A 20426-nucleotide genomic window follows, 5' to 3' on the forward strand; every position below is an offset into this window, starting at 1 on the left:
TTTATGCATGTGTGAGGTGTGTACTGTGTTTGTAGCTGTTATCCTGGTAATTATTGTGCAAGAGTGATATCCTCAATATCAGTAGTAGACCTGTGAAAGCCAACTGTTGTACTACTGAACTGTAGCATACTCACAGTATCAATGGCACAGTTGTGCCCACTGACAATAAATGACAATAAATTTGTGCAGGTCCCTCTGGTGTAACAGCAAGGCAGCCAATCCATGCTGGTGAGTGTGTAATAATCCTTTAATACTAATGATAATAATAGTAATAATACCCTCAAACGGTATTGCTATGTGTTTGATTGCAGGTGTGTTTGCGTCTGTGTGTTTGTATCTCATGTACTGAGGAGTGTACATGTGTGCATGTGTGCATGTGTGCATGTGTCCATGTGTGCATGTGTGCATGTGTGCATGTGTGCATGTGTGCATGCGCCCATGTGTGCATGTGCGCATGTGTGCATGTGCGCATGTGCGCATGTGCCGGTGTGCCCATGTGTGCATGTGTGCATGTGCACATGTGTACATGTGTGCATGTGTGCATGTGTGCATGTGCCCATGTGTGCATGTGTGCATGTACGCATGTGCCCATGTGTGCATATGCCCGTGTGCATCTGTGGTAACATTGTGTACACATTGTAAACTGTGTTTACTGTCTTCCTCTCACAGGTTCTGGTGTTGCTCTGGTGGCGTGCAGCAGTGAACCTGAATCCGCTGCTGGGGATAGTGATAATGATGATACCTGTGTAATGGCACAGGGAGGTGTGCCAGGGTCCGTTGTTGGTCAGCCAATCGACAGTACACAGCTGTCAACCCCATCAATGCGCACAGTCATCCTGCCAATACATCCATTGTCACCAATGTCCCTAGGTGACGGACAGACTACAGTGGGCATTGACCAGGGTAATGTGGTATCAGTGGCACATGCATCCCTTCACAGCAGCCATGGCCAGAGTCCTGACATGGTACCACACAGGCAGATGTCCAGGGGTTCTCGTGGGAGCATCCGTGGTCGTACTGCCCCTGTCAGACGTGCCCACAGAGGTCTTTCAACCTCAGCTATGTTCCGGGCTGTAATGCAGGCACAGTCACGTATGGAACGGTACACCAGACAGGGTCTGAGGGAGCTGAGAGCACATCGCACTGCTATGAATGACACTATCCGTGACGTTGCGGCTGCCATCTGTAATTTCACCAAGGTCATTGACAGACATTAGGGGGGGACATTAGATCTGTTCCACAACTACATGTCCATGAGCCAGGGCAACACAGGAAGGTTGAGGCATTGACATGGACGTATGCTAGCAACAGCAGCAGCTGGCAGTCATCGCGGATGACAACAAACCCGCGGCCGCTCCCATAGTGCCAGTACCAGCCCCAGCAATGCTGAGTCTGTGCTGTCATCAGACCGCCCTAGGAGACCATGTGCACGTGGCTCTGGACAGTCCCAGCAGGGACATGTCTCCAGTCATCCACCAACTGCTTCTGATGACAGTACCCAGTCTGGCTTAGTATCTGATACTGTCCGTAGCACCCCTGCCAGGCACAGGTACCATGTCCATGGCCAGAGACAGTGATCTGTATGACCTGGCAGGTACTGTGTGTGTCTGTCCACAAACACCGGTATATGGCAGCCACGAAGTGAAACTGTGTGCATGCATACACACATGCATAATGCTAACACCTAGGGCTAACACATACACACACACACTGCATCAACATTGCCCCATCTTGTACTGTTGTCCCTCACTAACACACACACACATACATGTCAATTGGTTGTATCAGTGGCAGACTCAGGCATTCCAAATACACACCCTGTGCATATGATGAAACTGTGCCACCTCCTGCAATCTGTAACATCGATGCAGGAACCGGTTAACATGGTGCTGATGCACAGGGTGACTACATAGAAGTGTAGTAATATTATCATGTTGTTAACTGTACAGTGTAATGATATCATTGTGGGTATATCCCAGCATGCCTAATGCATTAACAGTATGATTGTCATTGTATTGTTTGGTACACCCCTATTAATTACCATAGTGTAATGTCTGCACATCTTTGCATTCTGGTGGTAAAGCTGTAAACAGAAGGCCACCTACATAGGTAGCACAGGGGATAAGAAAATGGAAGTAATGATACTCAATGATGGACATGTAAACCGCAAGATGCATGCAGTCCAAACTCTACTCTGCATGGAGAATGTTGATATCTGTGCAGCAATAGACAACAGGTTCAAGACTCCCAAGAGCACCCTAGCACTACCAGGTTACACCTCATACTATGTTTGATAGCCTCGAAACACAGAACTAACTATGACAGGGGGTGAGTCTCATTAAATGTCAAGGATACTGTGGTGGCAGGACAGGTAGCATACATCCTACTAAGTTGGGAACTGCTGATTGAGGGCTCAGTGTCTGTTATTCTAAATGTGTATTAGTTCTGGTTTAAACACTTGGGTTTCAGGCCAGTTATTTTACATTATGAAGGTTCATGGTCTGCACTCTTGTGGCAGGAGAGGCTGGACTCTGCTTGTCTGAGCTGGGAATTTCTGGCTAAAGGCTTATAGTGCCTGCATATATGAACTGTTTCTTACTGAAATTGGTACACCTTGTTTGCTGTAGCATAGACTAGATCCAGGCCTGCTGAATGTAGCTTTGTTTGTATGCTTGTTTGCTTGTTATTTCCCTGAAACACTAATTCCACATGAAATGCAGCTTTACAGCGCCTCTGTGGATCCCTAGTGACATCTGCATTGCTTACTGTACGTATTTCCTTGTTTCACTTGACAGAAAGTTACTGTTTGTCATTTTTGCATTTAAGTTACCTGTAACACATTGCATTTGAGTTACCTGGCACTTGCTCACTAAAGCATTTATATATGCCAGCACTAACAAATTAAAAGCACTACACCCTCACAAACTCACCTTGAGTACCTTGTTCCCCATTGGCCCTTTTTGTTGTTAATTATAAAGGAATTCCCAATACTATTCTAGCATGTCCAAAGGTCAGTTGTCAATCTCCTCTCCGGTCCAACTGGTGAATCTGGGAATCTAGAGGCAATGTTACAACTGCCTCATGTACACAGACAACTCGCTCCTCCTCCCAACAAATTCCAACACATGTGAGAGATGCAACCATATAGCCAAACTGCAGTCTAAGCTCTCTCAGCTCAGTACTGGCAAAACCTGTCAGGAGGAGAAGGAAACCACAGTCACTACAATTCCAGTCTATCATAGACCTACCATGACAGCAATCCAAACACATAAACACATGAAAACATACTCAGAGTCTCTAAATAAAATTCTGCCTAAGCAGCAGACACCTCCAAACCAGACAAACAAGCAACCGCTACCCCAAAACAGAACACGTGCAACACATAGCTCACAAAGCCAGTGTGCCGAACAGTCACAACCCTTTAGGCTCAACAACACACCTGATACACTTGTAATAGGTGCCTTTATCATCAGGTACACTGACGTCCCGCTCACCAGGCTGAACAAGGAGAAGGTCACAGTGAGATGCATGTCGGGCACTATGATCCGCCACATAACACAAGCACACAGGTCACTCCAAGGCATGTACAAATATGACTCAGTCAGTGTCCATGCCAGTGTGAATGACCTGAGATGTACCTCCCTGGACTACATGATAAGAGACATAGAGGAGCTCTCTGAGCATGTGGCCCAGGCTGGTATGACCCTGACCTTGAGTAGCATCTTACCCTCACCAAGAATGATGCCACAATATGAAGACATGATGATCAATTTCAACAATTGGCTTAAGTTTCGGTGTCATTCAAAGGGGATCCAATGCCTGTCAGCCTGGGATGACATGCTCGACAAGCCACGATGCTTTGCTAGGGACGGCTTGCACCTATCACCCATGGGCTTTCAGATATTGGCAAAGGCTCTTGCTACCCCCATAGTGCCTTTTTTCGGCAAGGCTCAAAAGACAAAACCACCTCCATAGGTATCACAAGGGATAGGAAACTAATAGTAATGCTACTCAACGCCAGCAGTGTAAACCTCAAGATGCATGCACTGGAAACTGTCCTTAGCATGGAGAACATCAATATCTCTGCAGTAACAGAATCCTGGTTCAAGGCTCCCAAAAGCACCCCAGCACTGCCAGGTTATACCTCATACCATGCTTGTCAGCCACAAAACTTGCACAGAAACAGAACAGGAGGGGGAGTATCAATATTCATCAAAGATACACACACCTCCAGGTTGGTGGCACAGCACGAAGCATCAGAGACTATCCATGTGCAACTAACAGTGGGTAAAACTGCCTTCCGGTTCATAGCCTGGCACACACCACCCTCCCAAACCCAGGAACCCCACTTGGCCTTCCTGAGAACACTGGAAATATGAAGGTCTCTCCAAACACCATTATATTGGTGGACTGCAACTACCCAAACATAGACTGGGAGCATTACTCTAGCTCCAACACCCTAGCTCAAAGGTTCCTAGCATTTATACACTCAAATGCTATTGAACAACTTGTTACCACTCCCACAAGAGGGGGAAACATACAGGACCTGTTCATCACCAACATGGGGACTCTATGCTTGAGACCAGAAGTGTACCCCTCACTGGTAAGATCAGACCATAAACCAATCTCCCTGGATATTCACATCCCAACCCCACCCCCTGCCCACAAAACCACAGTATAAAACTTCTCTACAGCAAATTCCACACCCCTCAAAACTGAGGTAGAATCCTTCAAAGCCCCCGGGCCTGTGGAAAATAAGGCCCAGACCACAGAATCCTTTATAAATGCATTCTATGAACACCTTCAGGAATGCATGGATCATGCAATCCCAAATAAAAACAAGACCCAATCCTACAAAGGCAGATGTCCTGTCTGGTGGACCACAGCCATAACCAAACTATACAATAGAAGGAGGAAATTGCTACATGATAGAGAAAACCCCCAAAAAGGGGAGGCATCTCTGTTCAGTGTTAGCAAAGTACTACGGGCACTCATAAAATTGTCTAAGGACAGCTTTGAGAGATGAAATGCACAGGACACTAAGGATAATCACAAGGCTTTCTTCAGTTATGTTAGGAACCTGGGTGGGAATTCCCAGATATGCTCAGAATTAGTCAAAAATGACAAAAGACTACACCGAACCCACAGACATTGCCAACATCCAAGCTGATAGGTTCAGCACAAACTTCTCCCCCCACTCCCCACCAGAAGGGCAAATATCTATCCCAGCAGAGTGCTGCCCCCCTGACATCTCAGATGCTCAGGTAAGAGCCGCCCTCTCCAAAGCAAATAACACAGCATCAATGGGACCAGACGGTGTCACAGGCTGCATCCTACATGAACTCCAAGATGAGCTAAACCCAAACATAAAACTACTGTTCAATCTCAGCCTTACCACAGGTTATGTACCCAAAGAGTGGCGTACAGCAACAGTGGTCCCTCTCCACAAAGGTGGTGCCTCAACGGATCCTGGAAACTATCGCCCCATAAGCCTGACTAGCTTGGTCTGCAAAGCTATGGAAAGGATCATCATGGACTTCATACATAAAGATATTGGTGACCTACAGACACTGGATCCTACCCAGTGCTACTTTAAGGGCAGATCCTGCCTCTTACACCTGGTTGATTTCTATGAAACAGTCACCAAGGCCATTGACAAGGGGAAGGTGGTCTACACAGCCTACCTGGACCTCGCAAAAGCCTGCGTTACAATACCTCACTCTGGCATTATAGATAAGCTCACCAGCTTAAATATACACCCCTATGCCACTAGATAGGTTGCAAACTGGCTCAAGGACAGAACTCACATGGTTAGAATTGCTGGAGCCATATCAGACTCTAAACCAGTTACAAGTGGTGTCCCACAAGGCTCAGTCCTGGGACCGCTCCTGTTCGGTATATATGTCTCGGAGGTACAGGCCGACACGGAAGGACTGTGGCTGACCAAGTTCGTGGATGACCGCAAACTGGGCACTATAATTGACTCTCCAGCCGACACAACCATCCTCCAAAAGGGCCTCATAGAAACAGACAACTGGTGCCAGAGCCATGGCCTCAAGCTAAATGCCACAATGTGTATAGTCATCCCCTTTGGCAAAAACAAAGTGGCCACAAATGACCACATAGGTGGTAATCCATTACGTACAGAAGAAGTAATTAGGGACATGGGGACCGAAGTTGATAGCAATCTCTCATTTGACGACCACGTGGCCAAAGTGGTTATTAAAACATTTTATATAGCCCACCTAATCATGACAGGATTCACATCTAGAACAGGGAAGGTCATCGTGCCTCTTTACTCATCCCTCATCAGGACCATCATTGAGTATAATGCCCCTTTTGGGATTTACCTTACCAGACACCTGCAGCAACTGGAAAGACCCCAAAAGTACCTCACCAAGAGGATCAAAGGGCTCAAACAGATGCCATTTGCTGCCCGGTTAACATAACTCCATACTCCGTGGCATACGGCCTGCTCAGAGGCGATCTGTGCCAGACGTATAATGCCATATCCACCTGGAAGTAATGGACATGCTGCACCTCAGAAAATCAAACTCCCATTGAGCTTTGCGCTCGAGAGACTTGAACCTCAGCACTGACATCAATAAGACATGCTGGAGGGACAGATTCATAACCCAGAGGCTCCCTTCACTCTGGAATAAAATCCCAGTCCAGACTAGGCAGAGTCCCTCATTGACTCTCTTCAAGAGGAATCATGATGAGTGGATGGAGGATTGTAGGTGTACCCCGGGTATCACTTCTGTGTCAATGTTAGACAGAGGCACAGTATACTAACCTCAGAGAAGGGCATAGCAACATTAATCTAAACTGGGTGGCAAAAGCCAAACACACTCTGGCTTGGCTTATAAATGCCCTAGGGCAGATAGCCTAGTAGGAACCTATGAACCTATACCCACACCCCCAGGTTGTTGCCACAGTGTGACGCATCACAGACTATCCACATGCAACTAACAGTGGGTTAAACTGACTTCCAGTTCATAGCCTGCTTCGGACCACCCTCCTAAACCCAGGTAACCCACTTGGCCTACTTAAGAATACATGAATATCTGCAGGTGTCTCCAAACAACAATATATTGGGCAGCTTCATTTGCCCACACATAGGCTGGGAGCATTACTGTAGCTCCAACACCCTAGGTGTAAGATTCCAAGAATCCATACACTCAATTGCTATGGAACAACTTGTTACCACTCCCACAAGAGGGGAAAACATGCTGCACCTGATCATCACCAACATGTGGACTATATGCTCCAGACCAGAAGTGTATCCCTCGCTGGTAAGATGACACCATAGACTACTCTCACTGTATATTCACATACCAAATGCAGCCCCTGCACAGAAAACCACAGTCATAAAGTTGTGTAATGCAAATTCCATGTATTCACATGAGGCAGGCTTCTGACATGGGAACTATTTAAGGTCACAGGTACATATGTCTATGTGGCACACACATACCTCATGTGTGCATTGACATTACTGATATAATCTATGTCATACAATATTAAGAGCAACACTCCACACACACGGACAAACTGTGTGACAAAAACACACATGGTATTTGTAGGATTCAAACCCCTACCTAACTATGTTATGACACTTGAGAGAGACACATTAGCAGAGCGCACTACTCGCATTACTGGGAGGTTTTCCTTCTCCTGCTATACTTATAGGGTGCTGACATCATCAGTGTTTAGAAAGAGGAATGTGCGTCATGTAGTGTGTTCTTCTAGTTGTCAAAAGGGACATTTTTTTCACACAAAATTACACACACACTAACCCCCCTCACCCAAACACACACTGAGCATTTGCAGTATTCAAATCCCTACCTAACTATGACACTTGAGAGAGCCGCATTAGCAGAGCGTGCTATTCTCATTACTGGGAGGTTTCTCTTCTCCTGCTATACTTATAGGGTGCTGACATCATCAGTGTTTAGAAAGAGGAATGTGCATCATGTAGGGTGTTCTTCTAGTTGTCAAAAGGGACATTTCTTTCACACAGAATTGCACACACACTAACCCTCCTCACCCAAACACCGAGCATTTGCAGGATTCAAACCCCTACCTAACTATATTATGACACTTGAGAGAGATGTACTAGCAGAGCGCGCTATTTGAATTACTGGGTATATGTTTTTCTCCTGCAGTATTTATAGGGTGCTGACATCATTATTTATATAGAAGTATGTACATCTATTACTATCTGTCAGTTAGGGGGATAGCATATATATGCATTAACAGCCACCTACTTCAGGGTCAGATATGCACATCAGCACTGCCAGGTTATGTTTTATACCATGCTTCGTGACCACAGGACCTGTAACACACAACACAACCAGTTCAGACCACCCCTCCCATATCTAGGACACACACTTTGCTTCCCTGGGAACAGCGTAAGATATGAAGGTGTTCACATACACCATTACAGTGGTTAACGTCAGGTACAGGTATATTGTGTGGGGGAACTACTCAGGCCTCAACAACATCACCCTAACAGCCACTACAATTTGTGAATCCATGTGCTATGGCAGGACCACTCACCACAGCCACAAGGGGGAATACATATTGGACCTGACCATCTGCAACATGGGGACTCTATGTTCCACACCAGAGGTAGACCACCATTGTTAATATTTGACCATATCCAACTTTCCCTGGACATCCATATCCCATCCCCACCCCCAGGCAAGGGAGTCACTGCAAAGAAAGTATTTATCAAAAGCAGACTTTGCACTTGTGAAGACTGGAGTGGAAGACTTCAAAGGACCCATGCTGGGGGATTATACAGGCCACTCTGCATAATCCTTGACAATTGCATTCTATGAGCATCTGGAAGGTTTGCGTTGATCATGCTATCCCAAATAAACCCAAGACTCCTCCACAACAGGAGACCTGTTTGGTGTACACCAGCCATATATAAGCCGTACAACGGAAGGAGGGAGCTAATACATTACAGAGCAATATCCCACAGAGGGAGGATGTCTCTGAACAGTATTGGCATGACACTTCAATCCCTCAAACTCATCACGTCAAAGTGTTGACAGTGAAATTGTCCAGACACTGCAGATAAGGCTCCCCTCAATCTGTAATTGACTCCCAATTACTGTTATAAGTCCTCGCCAACCCTCTTCCAGCAAACACCAGGCACATGGATGTGACATTGCAAATTCAACCCCTGGGATCTCCACTGTGTCCCTGCTTGACAGAGGCACAGCACACTAGCCTTAAACGGTGCCTTCTGTGACCTACTTTACAGAGGCACAATAGCCTACTGTACTGGGGAGGCAGACACCAAGCACACTCTGGCTAAGCTTGTATTCCCTAGGGCAAACAGCCTAGTATTGACCTCTGCTGAGGTACATCCCACAGGGGCCATTGTACTCAATTGTGAGGCTGATGAAGGATGACTGAAGAGGCACGATGGCCTCCCCTGATCTAGATCTGACTACCTTCATGATTAGGTGGGTATATGGTATGTTTCTGTAACCACTACAGCCACATGGTTGTCAAATGCAAGATATCTATCAAATTGTGTCCCCAGGTCTCTTATTACTTCTAAAGTACTTAATGGGTTAACACCTATGTGGTAATTGGTGGGCACTTACTGTTTATCCACAGGGGATGACTATACACTTTTCTGCAATTAGCTTGATGACATGGCTCTGGCACCAGTTGTCTGTTTCTATGTGGTCCTATTGTAGCATGCTTGTGTCATCTGGAGGGTCAGATATGGTGCCCAGTTTGTAGTCCTCTGCAAACTTGTTCAGACACAGTCCTTCCATGTTGGCCTGTACCTATGGGAAATATATACCAAACAAGGGAGGTCCCAGGACCGAGCCTTGTGGGATGCCAGTTGTAGCTGGTTTGTAGTCTGACATGGCTGCAGCATTTCTGACTATGTCAGTTCTGTCCTTGGGCTGGTTTGCAACCCATCTACTGACATAGGAGTTTATATTTAAGCTGGTGAGCTTATCTATAACGAACACATGGGGTATTGTATAGAAGGCTTTTGCAAGGTCCAGATAGGCTGTGTGGACCACATTCCCCTCATCAGTGGCCTTGATGACTGTTTCAAATGAGTCAAACATGTTTAAGGGGCAGGAACTGCCCTTAAGAAAGCCACGCTGGGTAGGGTCCAGTGTCTGTAGGTTCCCAATATCTTTATTTCTGAGGTCCATGATGATCCTTTCCATAGCTTTGCAGACCAAGCTTGTCAGGATTCTGGGGTGATAGTTTGCAGTATCCATTCCAGCACCACCTTTGTGGAGAGGGACCACTGTTGCTGTACACTGCTTTTTGGGTACATATCCTGTGGTAAGGCTGACACTGAGCAGTAGTGTTATTTGGTGTTCCATTCTTCTTGGAGTTCATGTTGGACACAGCACAGGACACCATCTCGTACCATTGATGTTGTGTGTTTTGCTTTGAAGATGCTGGCTGTTACCTCAGCATCTGCAATGTCAGGAGGCCAGCACTCTGCTGGGATAGATATTTGGCATTTTGGGGGGGGGGGTTTGCACTGAACCTGTCAGGTTGGATGCTGGCAATGTGTGTGGGTTTGGTGTATTGTTTGTAATATTTGGTAATTCAGAGCATATCTGTGAATTCCCAACAAGGCTCCTACCATCAGTTAAGAAGCCTTGTGATTATCCTTAGTGTCCTGTACAATTTATATCTTCATAGGTTCATAGATTCATACTAGGCTATCTGCCCTAGGGCATTTATAAGCCTAGCCAGAGTGTGTGTGGCTTTCGCCACCCCTTGCTATGTGAATATTATGCCCATTTAGGGTTTACTTTACTGTGCCTCTGTCTAGACGTGACACAGTGAAGACCCCCCAGTGTAAATCTATGATCTCCCATCCACTTGGCAAGATTCCTGTTGAAGAGAGTCAGTGAGGGGCTCTGCCTAACCTGGAGTGGGATTCTGTTCCAGAGTGTAGGGAGCCTCTGGGTTATGAATCTGTCCCTTCAGCACATCCTATTTATTTATGTGTTGAGGTTGACATCTCTTGCTCTCACCGTTCTGAAGGATTTGGATTTTCTGAGGTGGAGCATGTCCATTAATTCTGTATTGGACATGGCCTTGTACATCGGACATACATCGCCTCTGAGTATGAAGTATGTGACTGCATACAGCTGGGGTGTCGTCAGCCAGGCAGCATATGACAAATGTTTGAGACCCTTTATCCTCTTGATGAGGTATTTTTGAGGTCTTTCTAACTGCTGCAGGTGTCGGGTAAGGTACATCCCGAATGGGGCATTGTACTCAATTATGGGCCTGATAAGAGAAGAGTATAGGGGCACAATGACCTCTCTTGATGTAGATGTGAATCCCTTCATGATAAGGTGGCCAATATAGAAGGTCTTCCTAGCCACGTTAGCAATGTGAGTGTCACATGAGAAGTTACTGTCCACTTGTGTCCCTAGGTCCCTGATTACTTCTTCCATACGTAATGGATTACCATCTATGTGGTAATTTGTGAGTACCTTGTTTGGTATTTGGAGAGACATTCATACTCTCCAGTGTCTTCAGGAAGGCTGAGTGGGATTCCTGGGTTTGAGAGGGTGGTCTGTAGCATGCTACAAACTGTACAGCAGTTTTGCCTACGGTTAGTTGCACATGGATGGTCTCTGATGCTTTGTGCATTGTCAGTAACCTGGACGTGTGGGTATCTTTGCTGAATATGGATATTCTCCCTCCTTTTTTGGTTTGGTCCAGGTTTTGGGGCCGAAAAGCATGATATGAGGTATAACCTGGTAGTGCTGGGGTGCTCTCAGGAGCCTTGATGTAGGTTTCCTTCACTGCACAGACATTGATGTTCTCCGTACTGGGGAGGGCCTAGAGAGTGTGCATCTTGAGGTTTAGACTTCTGGCATTGAGCAGCATTACCCTTATGTTTTTTCCAGTTATGTTTTCTAGGGAGGTGGGTTTGTCTTTTCAGCCTTGCCTACAAAAGGCACTATGGAGGTGGCAAGAGCCTTATCCAATATCCAGACGCCCAGGGGTGACAGGTGCAAGCCATCCCTGGCAAAGCAGCATGGCTTGTCAAGCATGACATCCCAAGCAGACAAACATTGGATCCCCTTGGAATGACACCAGTAATTGAGCCACTTGTTAAAGCTGATCATTCTGTGTTTGTACTGTGGCATCATTCTTGGTGAGGGTAGGATGCTGCTCAGGGTCAGAGTCATACCGGCCTGGCCTACATAATCGGAGAGCTCCTCTATGTCTCTTTTCATGTAGTCCAGGGAGGTACGTCTCAGGTCATTCACACCAGCATGGACAATGACTGAGTCATATTTGTACTTGCTTTGGAGTGACCTGTGCACTTGTGTTATGTGGCGGATTGTAGCAGCCTACAGGCAGCTTACTGTACCCTTTTCCTTGTTCAGTCTGGTGAGCGGGACATCAGTGTGCATGACTATGGAGTCACCTATTACAAGTGTATCAGGCATGTTGTTTGTCCTTATGGGCTGTGACTGTTTGGCACACCGACTTTGTGTACTATGTGTTGCATGTGCTATGTTTGGAGGTAGTGGTTGCTTAGGTGTCTGCTTTGGAGGCCTCTGTTGATTTGGTGGATTTTTAATTAGTGCCTCTGGGAATGTTTTTGTGTGTTTATGTCTTTGGTTTGCAATTGTGATAGGTCTATGTGAGACTGGGTTTGTGGTGTGTGTGGTTACCTTCTCCTCCTGACTAGTTTTAACAGTACTGAGTTGAGAGAGCGCAGCCTCCAGTTTGTATAAATGGTTGCATCTCTCACATATATTTGTATTTCTTGGGGGGAGGAGGGGGTTGTCTGTGTACATGGGGCAGGTGTAACATTGCCCAAGATTCACAGATTCAACTTATTGTAGCTGGCCTTAGTGGATTTTATGAATGGCCATATTTTATTGCCATAATACTGATTAGAGATTACTTCCCTTTTTGGGTTTGCTCTATCATGTAGTAGCTTCCTCATTCTCTTGCATGGTTTGGTAATGGCTGGGGTCCACCATGCCGGATGCCTGCGTGTATGGTATTGGGCCTTGGTTTTATTTGGGATTGCATAATCCATGCATTCCTGACAGTGTTCATAGAATGCATTTATAAAGGGTTCTGAGGTGTGGCCCATATTTTCCACAGGCACAGGGCCTTTAATGGATTCCTCATCGGTTTGGAGGAGTGCAACATTTCCTTTACACATGTTTTTCACTGTGGTTTTCTGGCCAGGGACTGTGGTCAGGATGTGAATATCCAGTGTGATTACTCTATGGTCTGATCTTACCAGTGAGGGATACACTTCTCATCTGGCCATAGAGTACCCATGTTGCTGATTATCACATCCAGTATGCTCACCCCTCTTGTGAGAGTGGTACATTGTTTCTGAGCATTTTGGTTTATGGATTCTAGGAACCTTTGGCCTAGGGTGTTGGAGCTGGCATAATGCTCCCAGTCTATGTTTGAATATTTTCAGTCACCCAATATAATGTTGTTTGGAGAGCTTGATATTTCCATGTGTTCCAACGTAGGCCAAGTGCAGTTCCTGGCATGAGGAGGGTAGTCTGTAGCAGGCTACAAACTGGGAGGTAGTTTTAGCCACTGTTACTTGACCATGGATAGTCCATGCTGCTTCTTGTTGTGGTACCAACATGGGGGTGTGGTTATCCTTGACAATTATTGCTAGTCACCCTCCTTTTGTAGTTTGTTCCATGTTTTGAGGCTGTAAAGCATGGTATGAGGTGTAACCTGGTAGTGTTAGGGTGCTCTTGTGAGCTTTGATCCAGTTTTCTGTTACAGGACATATATCAACATTCTCCATGCTGAGGGGAGTTTAGACTGCATGCATCTTGCAGTTTAGACTTCTGGCATTGGGTAGCATTACATCTAGGTTCTTATCCCTTGTGATACCTATGGAGGTGGGTTTGTGTTTTGAGCCTTACCTATTCAAGGCATGGTGGGGGTGACAGCAGCCTTTGCCAGTATCCAAAAGGCCAGGATTGATAGGTGCATGCCATCCCTAGCAGGTGGAGCATCATGTCTTGCTCAGCATGTCATCCCAGGCTGGCACGCATTGGATCCCCTTTGACTAACAGCAATACTTAAGCCAATTATTGTAATTGATCATCTTCATATTGTGGCATCATGCTTGGTGAGGGTAGGATGTTAGTCAGGGTCATCAAGTTTGCATATACTACATGGTGTTACATTGCTTAACACATGGCAATCATGCCTCAGGTGGTGCTGCAGGGCTGTCTATGTTGGATGCATATACTACACTCCCTGTACATGTTTGAAAGCAGGTTGTGTCAACTTAGGCATCCCTTTTACTATATGTGTGAGTCAGAGAGAGGTATCATTTCCAGGGTTCCTACTGAGCCAGTGTATGTGTTATGCGTTGCCGCTTTGCCAAGGCCAAGGCATACTGGGCATGCCTCCTTTTGCCTACTGGTGCAGGCTCAGGTTGTTCCTCCTCCGAGTCACGCTCTTCCTGTGATTGGCTTGGCAATGGTGGGGGGGCTGTTTGGCCCAGCCCTAATCTGGTCCTGCTGCAGCTGTTTTCGCAGAATCATATTATGTAGCATAGCACATACCATGACAATTTGGGTACATGTAGTTGGTGAGTACTGTAAGGCTCCACCAGATGTGTCCAGGCACCGGAACCGTGACTTGAGCAGCCCAAACACACGCTTGATTACATTTCGTGTTTGTGCGTGTGCCTCATTATGGCATTCTTGTTCAGGTGTGTGTGCATTTCTGATGGGTGTCATCAGCCACGTCTCCAGTGCACAGCCAGCATCCCCCACTAAATGACCGTGTGGGATGTCCCCATTGGCAAATGTCTGGTACAGCTGCGTCAGATGCCAGATATGGGAATCATGGTAGCTTCCAGGGCAGCCAGCACACACATTCATTATTATGACCAGGGCATCACATATGACCTGGCAGTTGATGGAGGGGAAGCCCTTGTGGTTAATGTAGGCCCTACCCCACTCAATAGCTGGTGCTTTGATGCGTATATGCGTGCAGTCTATTGCACCCACTACCTCAGGGTATTCCACTATTTGCTGGAAGAGACGCATATTGCTGGCCAATACATCACGGGAATTGGGGAGATATACATGATCACCGACATGTGCTGACATGGCATCCAGGACCTGGTGCAGTACCCTGGATGCTGATGCCTGTGATATCCCCATCATATCACCAGTTGGTCTCTGGAAGGTACCTGTTGCTGGTATTCTTAGGCCAACACATACCTTGGTTTCCACTGCGATGGGTTCCCTTCTGTTGGTTCTGTGTGTGAGGCGTGGCCTGCACAGCTCAACAATTTGTTGCAGGAGGTCTCTGTCCACTCTATAGCGCTCCACTATCTCCAGCTCATGTAACCCCTGGTAGGTGACCCTGGGCCTGTACGCTCTTCTCCATCTCCTCACTGTGGGTTGTCTGGCAGCATTTACATTGTCACCACCCTCAGCAAGTTGCATACGTCTCCTTATAACAGCTATGGCAGCCCCTAGCATTTTTGGTCTGAGTGAAGCTTTTTCAGTTTTCACTTCTAATAGCTTACTCCTCTGTTGCAGTGTCTCTTGAGAGAAACATTCTGCACTGTTGTTTGCAGAGTTTTAAGTGCTGGGCTGGGCTACTGTTCTGTCTGTGTAATTGCCTTCTTTTGATTGTTTTCACCTGCTAGCTCTGCCAGTAATCCCTGCTAGCTTCCTACTATTTCCCATGCTTCCTTTTTCCCTTCTGTTTCCTCAGGGGGGAGTGACGCGCATACCAGCGAAAACACGCTCACAGTGGCTAACACGCGCGCACACATGCTTAGACGGACTAGAATCTGCTTATTCGGGTTAAAACATGCGTCACCAGCGCAAACAAGCTTTCAGGTGTTTAAACAGGCTCCTACATGCGTATTCTGCCTTAAACGCACGCACTCACACTTACACGCGCACACTCTAGCTTACTCGTGCCTACCAGCGCGCACGCACGTGCATGCACGCCCTGCAAGAAACTTTGGTGTTATCCATAGTGTACACCTTCCGTTTCTTGGCTTTCCCATGCCTACTTGTTGACACTCCTCGTTCCATGATGTCTGACTGACAGCTTTCACCAATGAGTTGCATTCCTTTCACACATTCCCCCCTGTGATGTCACCTATCTCCTACTCTGTTACTCCCCCTTATTCTACTCCTACACTGCACGGAATGTGCTCATTTCCAATGTGACAGTACGATTAACTATCCTACCACTCATTTACATAGGATTGCCTACTAATGCTTAGTTACATGTCTTACACTCCGCTTCCCCCTTAACAACCCCTACTCGGTGGCCATGTTGTTTTAGCCTGCTATTCCCTTCCATTGTAAACTCATGCTTTGCATAAACCCACATTTGTGGGTTTAATTTTTTTATTTTTCTGTTTTTTTATAGTGCAACCTGTTTGCACGGCGCTTTGCTACGTTTAAAAAAAAAAAACATTTTTATTTTATGTTTGCATCAGGATACGTTGCCAGTGGCCACATATTTGGCCATTGGCATGCTGCCTGGGACATTTGCAACCTTTATTTGGAGCAGACAAGGCTCCATTGTGTTATTTGCAGAATGGTACTCAGTTATCAACTGAGTACATTTCTGCAGATAACACGGCTCTTACACGGGCAGGTTTCTGCTTCCTGGATCACGTAATTACCTCATTTGCATGTCTCTAGTGCACTGAGATACTTCTTTTTAGCCATCCAGCCAGCTTCTTTGTGAGATAAGAATTCACAGGTCTTAATGTTTCACTGCATACAACCCTGTAATACTTGTATAGTGTACTAGGTGAATCTTAGCCATTAAACACAAAAAAAAAAATAAATAAAAAAATAAAAATGCTGAAGTTTTGTGTCCTTTATCTTGAAGAAGTTCCCTAACAAACTTAGTGGAAAACTACTTTGTTTGTTGCAGTTTGCTTACCCTTCAGCAGCAGCAGCAGCATCTATCCACAACGGACTAAGTTTACAATGAAACAAGTGTCATCAGCTCCCTGTGCAGTTTCTGAAGCTTAATCACGATGAAGTAAGTTATATGACAGATTGAGAAGTGCGTTATCCTATATCCCAGAACATTATGTGCTGTTATTCTGTAATCCCTCATTATCATCCTTTTATGGGACAGTCAGCTTGCAGAACAATTCCAGCGCAGAACAAAATGAGATAGCCTAAGGGAGGAAAGCTGCGTTTTTAACATGGGTTTGTATCCCATGGGTACTGAAATCGTGTTACTCTCATGAAATGTAGAATTATGAATACAAAAGTACCAATCTCTTCTTTGTTAAACTTCTCTGTTTCTCCATTGATCATCAGCTCTCCCTGTCAGACATTCTATTTGGACCATATATTCTTCCTTTATGAGTGCCCTAAAGCTCATTCATTGCATGAGTGTGAAGAATGAGCAATCTGAGAACAGTACCATCATCTGTTCTGAGGAATGGGGGGGCTTCTACTTGACCTCCTGTCTTTCATGTTCATATGTTTCACCTACCATGCTATTAGGGATCCTACTGTACTTCACCTCCTTTATCTCAGTAACTTAAATAGTGTATCCAGCACTAGAATCAGAGATCTAAACCAACATCAGGGAAAAAAATAAAGCAAAGTTGACGGAGGGAGAGTATTCAGTGCCCAGTGTCTTCTCTGCTGGAATAAACTTCCTCTGCAAGTCAAGCAATGGGCCTTCTTGTTCATAGCTTTGATGACTGCATGGGTACCCTTAAATTTACTTGACACTTACAACCCTTATTATTGGCAAGGTGCACATTGCATCTGGTTTCATTGCCTTGTATATATTCTATCCATATACTAACTTCAGGTGCAATTAACTGTTAGTAGGGCACCTTTTCAAGTCATTGTCAGCTACAGGATCCCATCCATGTTTCAGGACACCCACTCAGCCTATTTGGATCTACTTGAGTCTATCAAGATACATCGGAACACCATGGTTTAGGGTGACTTTAACTACCCATCCATTGACTGGGTAAATTACTCGTGCTCAAAGTTACTTGCCCAAAGGTTCCTTGACTTCATTAACTCTAATGCCCTGGACCAGTTGGTTGACACCCCCACTAGGGGTGCCAACATTCTGGATCTGTTGCTTACCAATATGGGAGACCACTGTAGTACCCCCACTTTGAGGTCTTCACTGGTGAGATCTGACTACAAATCAGTCTCATTCGAAGTAGCTATAACACCTGCCCCACCAGCAGCAACTAAACTAAACTAAAAAAACTTCTCCAAAGCAGATTATAACCTCTTATGGGATGCTATAAATAGCTTCATTGCACCCCCCACTCAGAAGGAATTGGCAACTATGCCGAGTTCTAACCAATGCTCTATACAAACACCTGTATAACTTCTTTGACTCAACTGTACCTGATAGGACCAAAACAAGCTCCTTAAGGAAGAGCAAACCTGCCTGGTGGAATACTGCCATCAACTGCCATTAACATGCTTTAAAATAAGAGGAAGAGATTGCTGCCTAAGAGTAAGAGGGAGCGAGCCCTAAACTGGAAACACTTCGCACTTAGCTTAAACAAGCAAATAAGACTTCTTTCAAAGTCCTCCAAAGCAAACTACAAATTTGAATTAGCTTCCTCAACTAAGGATCATGTCTGTTAAACCTGGTGGACTCCCTCGAGACAGCCAGCAAGGCCCTGGATGAGAGGAAATCTGTGAATATAGCCTATCTCGACTTAGCCAAGGCTTTTGACACTATCCCCCACTCAGGCATTATTGACAAACTCTCCCAGCTAGGTTGTTGTGTCTTTCGGCTTATCTCGATTAAGGGTAGCCACAGCGGAACTCCGGTCCGCTAATGTTTGGTACCTTATATCGTTAGATGGAATGCTAACTGGATCACTGATAGAACACATATAGTCAAAATACGGGAATCCAATCCACCTCCAATGGCAGACCTGTAACCAGTGGTGTTCCACAGGGATCAGTCTTGGGACCTCCACTGTTTGGAATTTATTTATCTAAAGTACAAACAAAAACTAAGGGCCTGTGGCTGACAAAGTTTGCTGATGACTGCAAACTGGGAGTGGTCATAGAATCTCCAAATGATGTCAAAATCCTACAAGAGGGTCTTACACAAACAAACAATTGGTGCCAAAGTCATGGCTTTAAACTCATTGCAAAAAAATGTATTATCATCCCTTTTGGTAAGAATGATGTTCCTGCTAACTACCACATCGATAGCAACATCTTAAGTACACACTTAGTGGTGAAAGACCTGGACACAAAGGTTGACAGCAATCTTACCTTTGGTCACCATGTTTCCACAGTGGTAAGAAGGGTGTTGTATATTGCTCATCTCTTAAGTAAGGGCATTGCCTCCAGAAAACAAGAAGTTATAACCTCCCTGTACTCTTCCCTCATCAGTCCAATAAAACTGAGTACAATGCTCCTTGTGGTATGTACCTTTACAAGCACCTGCAGCAACTAGAGAAACCACAAAAGTTCCTCACAATGAAAATTCAAGGTCTACAGCATCTGTCCTATGTGAATCATTTGAAATCACTGTCACTTTATTCTGTTTCATACAGACTACTCAGAGGCAATCTCTGCCTTGCATATAAGGGAATCTTAGGCCCTGCTTTATTGGAAATGATGCATATCTGCAAGTCAAATGGTACCTGGGGTTACTCACTTGCTACAGAGACAGATTTGTCTCCCAGAGGTTACCACACCTTTGGAACAGACTCCTACTTTATGTCAAACAGAGCACAGCATTGGCCCTCTTAAAATGCAGCCTGGATGATTGGATGGGTAACAGTAAATTCACCCCAGAGGTTCCACCTGTGTCCCTCTTGGACGCAGGCATTAGTGCTGATCATTGAAATAAGGGTAGACCTTGGATAGGCTTATAAGTACCCTAGGGCCATTACCCTAGTAACTTCCTAAGATCTATGTTCCTAAGGGGGCTGTGCAGTGGATGTTAGTCCTGGGTTGTCTCACATTTTTGTAAGTGGTATTAGCCAACAAAGATAGCTCCAACTACCTATGTGTGAAGAACTACAGGCTGTTTTTATGGCCTCAGTCAGGTAACTCATACTGTGGACATTCCCCAGAGCATGTGCATCCCCAATTTACCCCCTGGGAGAAGGCAATTTGTTTGTGCCTCTTAACTCCTCTCTCACCCTGTCTGGCCACAATGCAGGGGCCACTATTCAAACCACTGTTTCCTTGGTCACAGAGATTCATTCCATCTGTATTACTTTATCTTCTGATCTGATTTGAGGAGGTAGACCATAAAAAAATGCACATTTAATACTAGAGAAAAACCTCCTCTTTTTCCATTATCTCTTCCTGTGGGTTGGAATGTATCATCAGTCTCCATGAATGGCTTTAAAAACGTAGAAAAAAATAACATGAGAATTTTTT

Source organism: Protopterus annectens, chromosome 3.part0 (genome assembly GCF_019279795.1).
Source record: "Protopterus annectens isolate FY-2018-M chromosome 3.part0, PAN1.0, whole genome shotgun sequence".
Classification (NCBI taxonomy): domain Eukaryota; kingdom Metazoa; phylum Chordata; order Ceratodontiformes; family Protopteridae; genus Protopterus; species Protopterus annectens.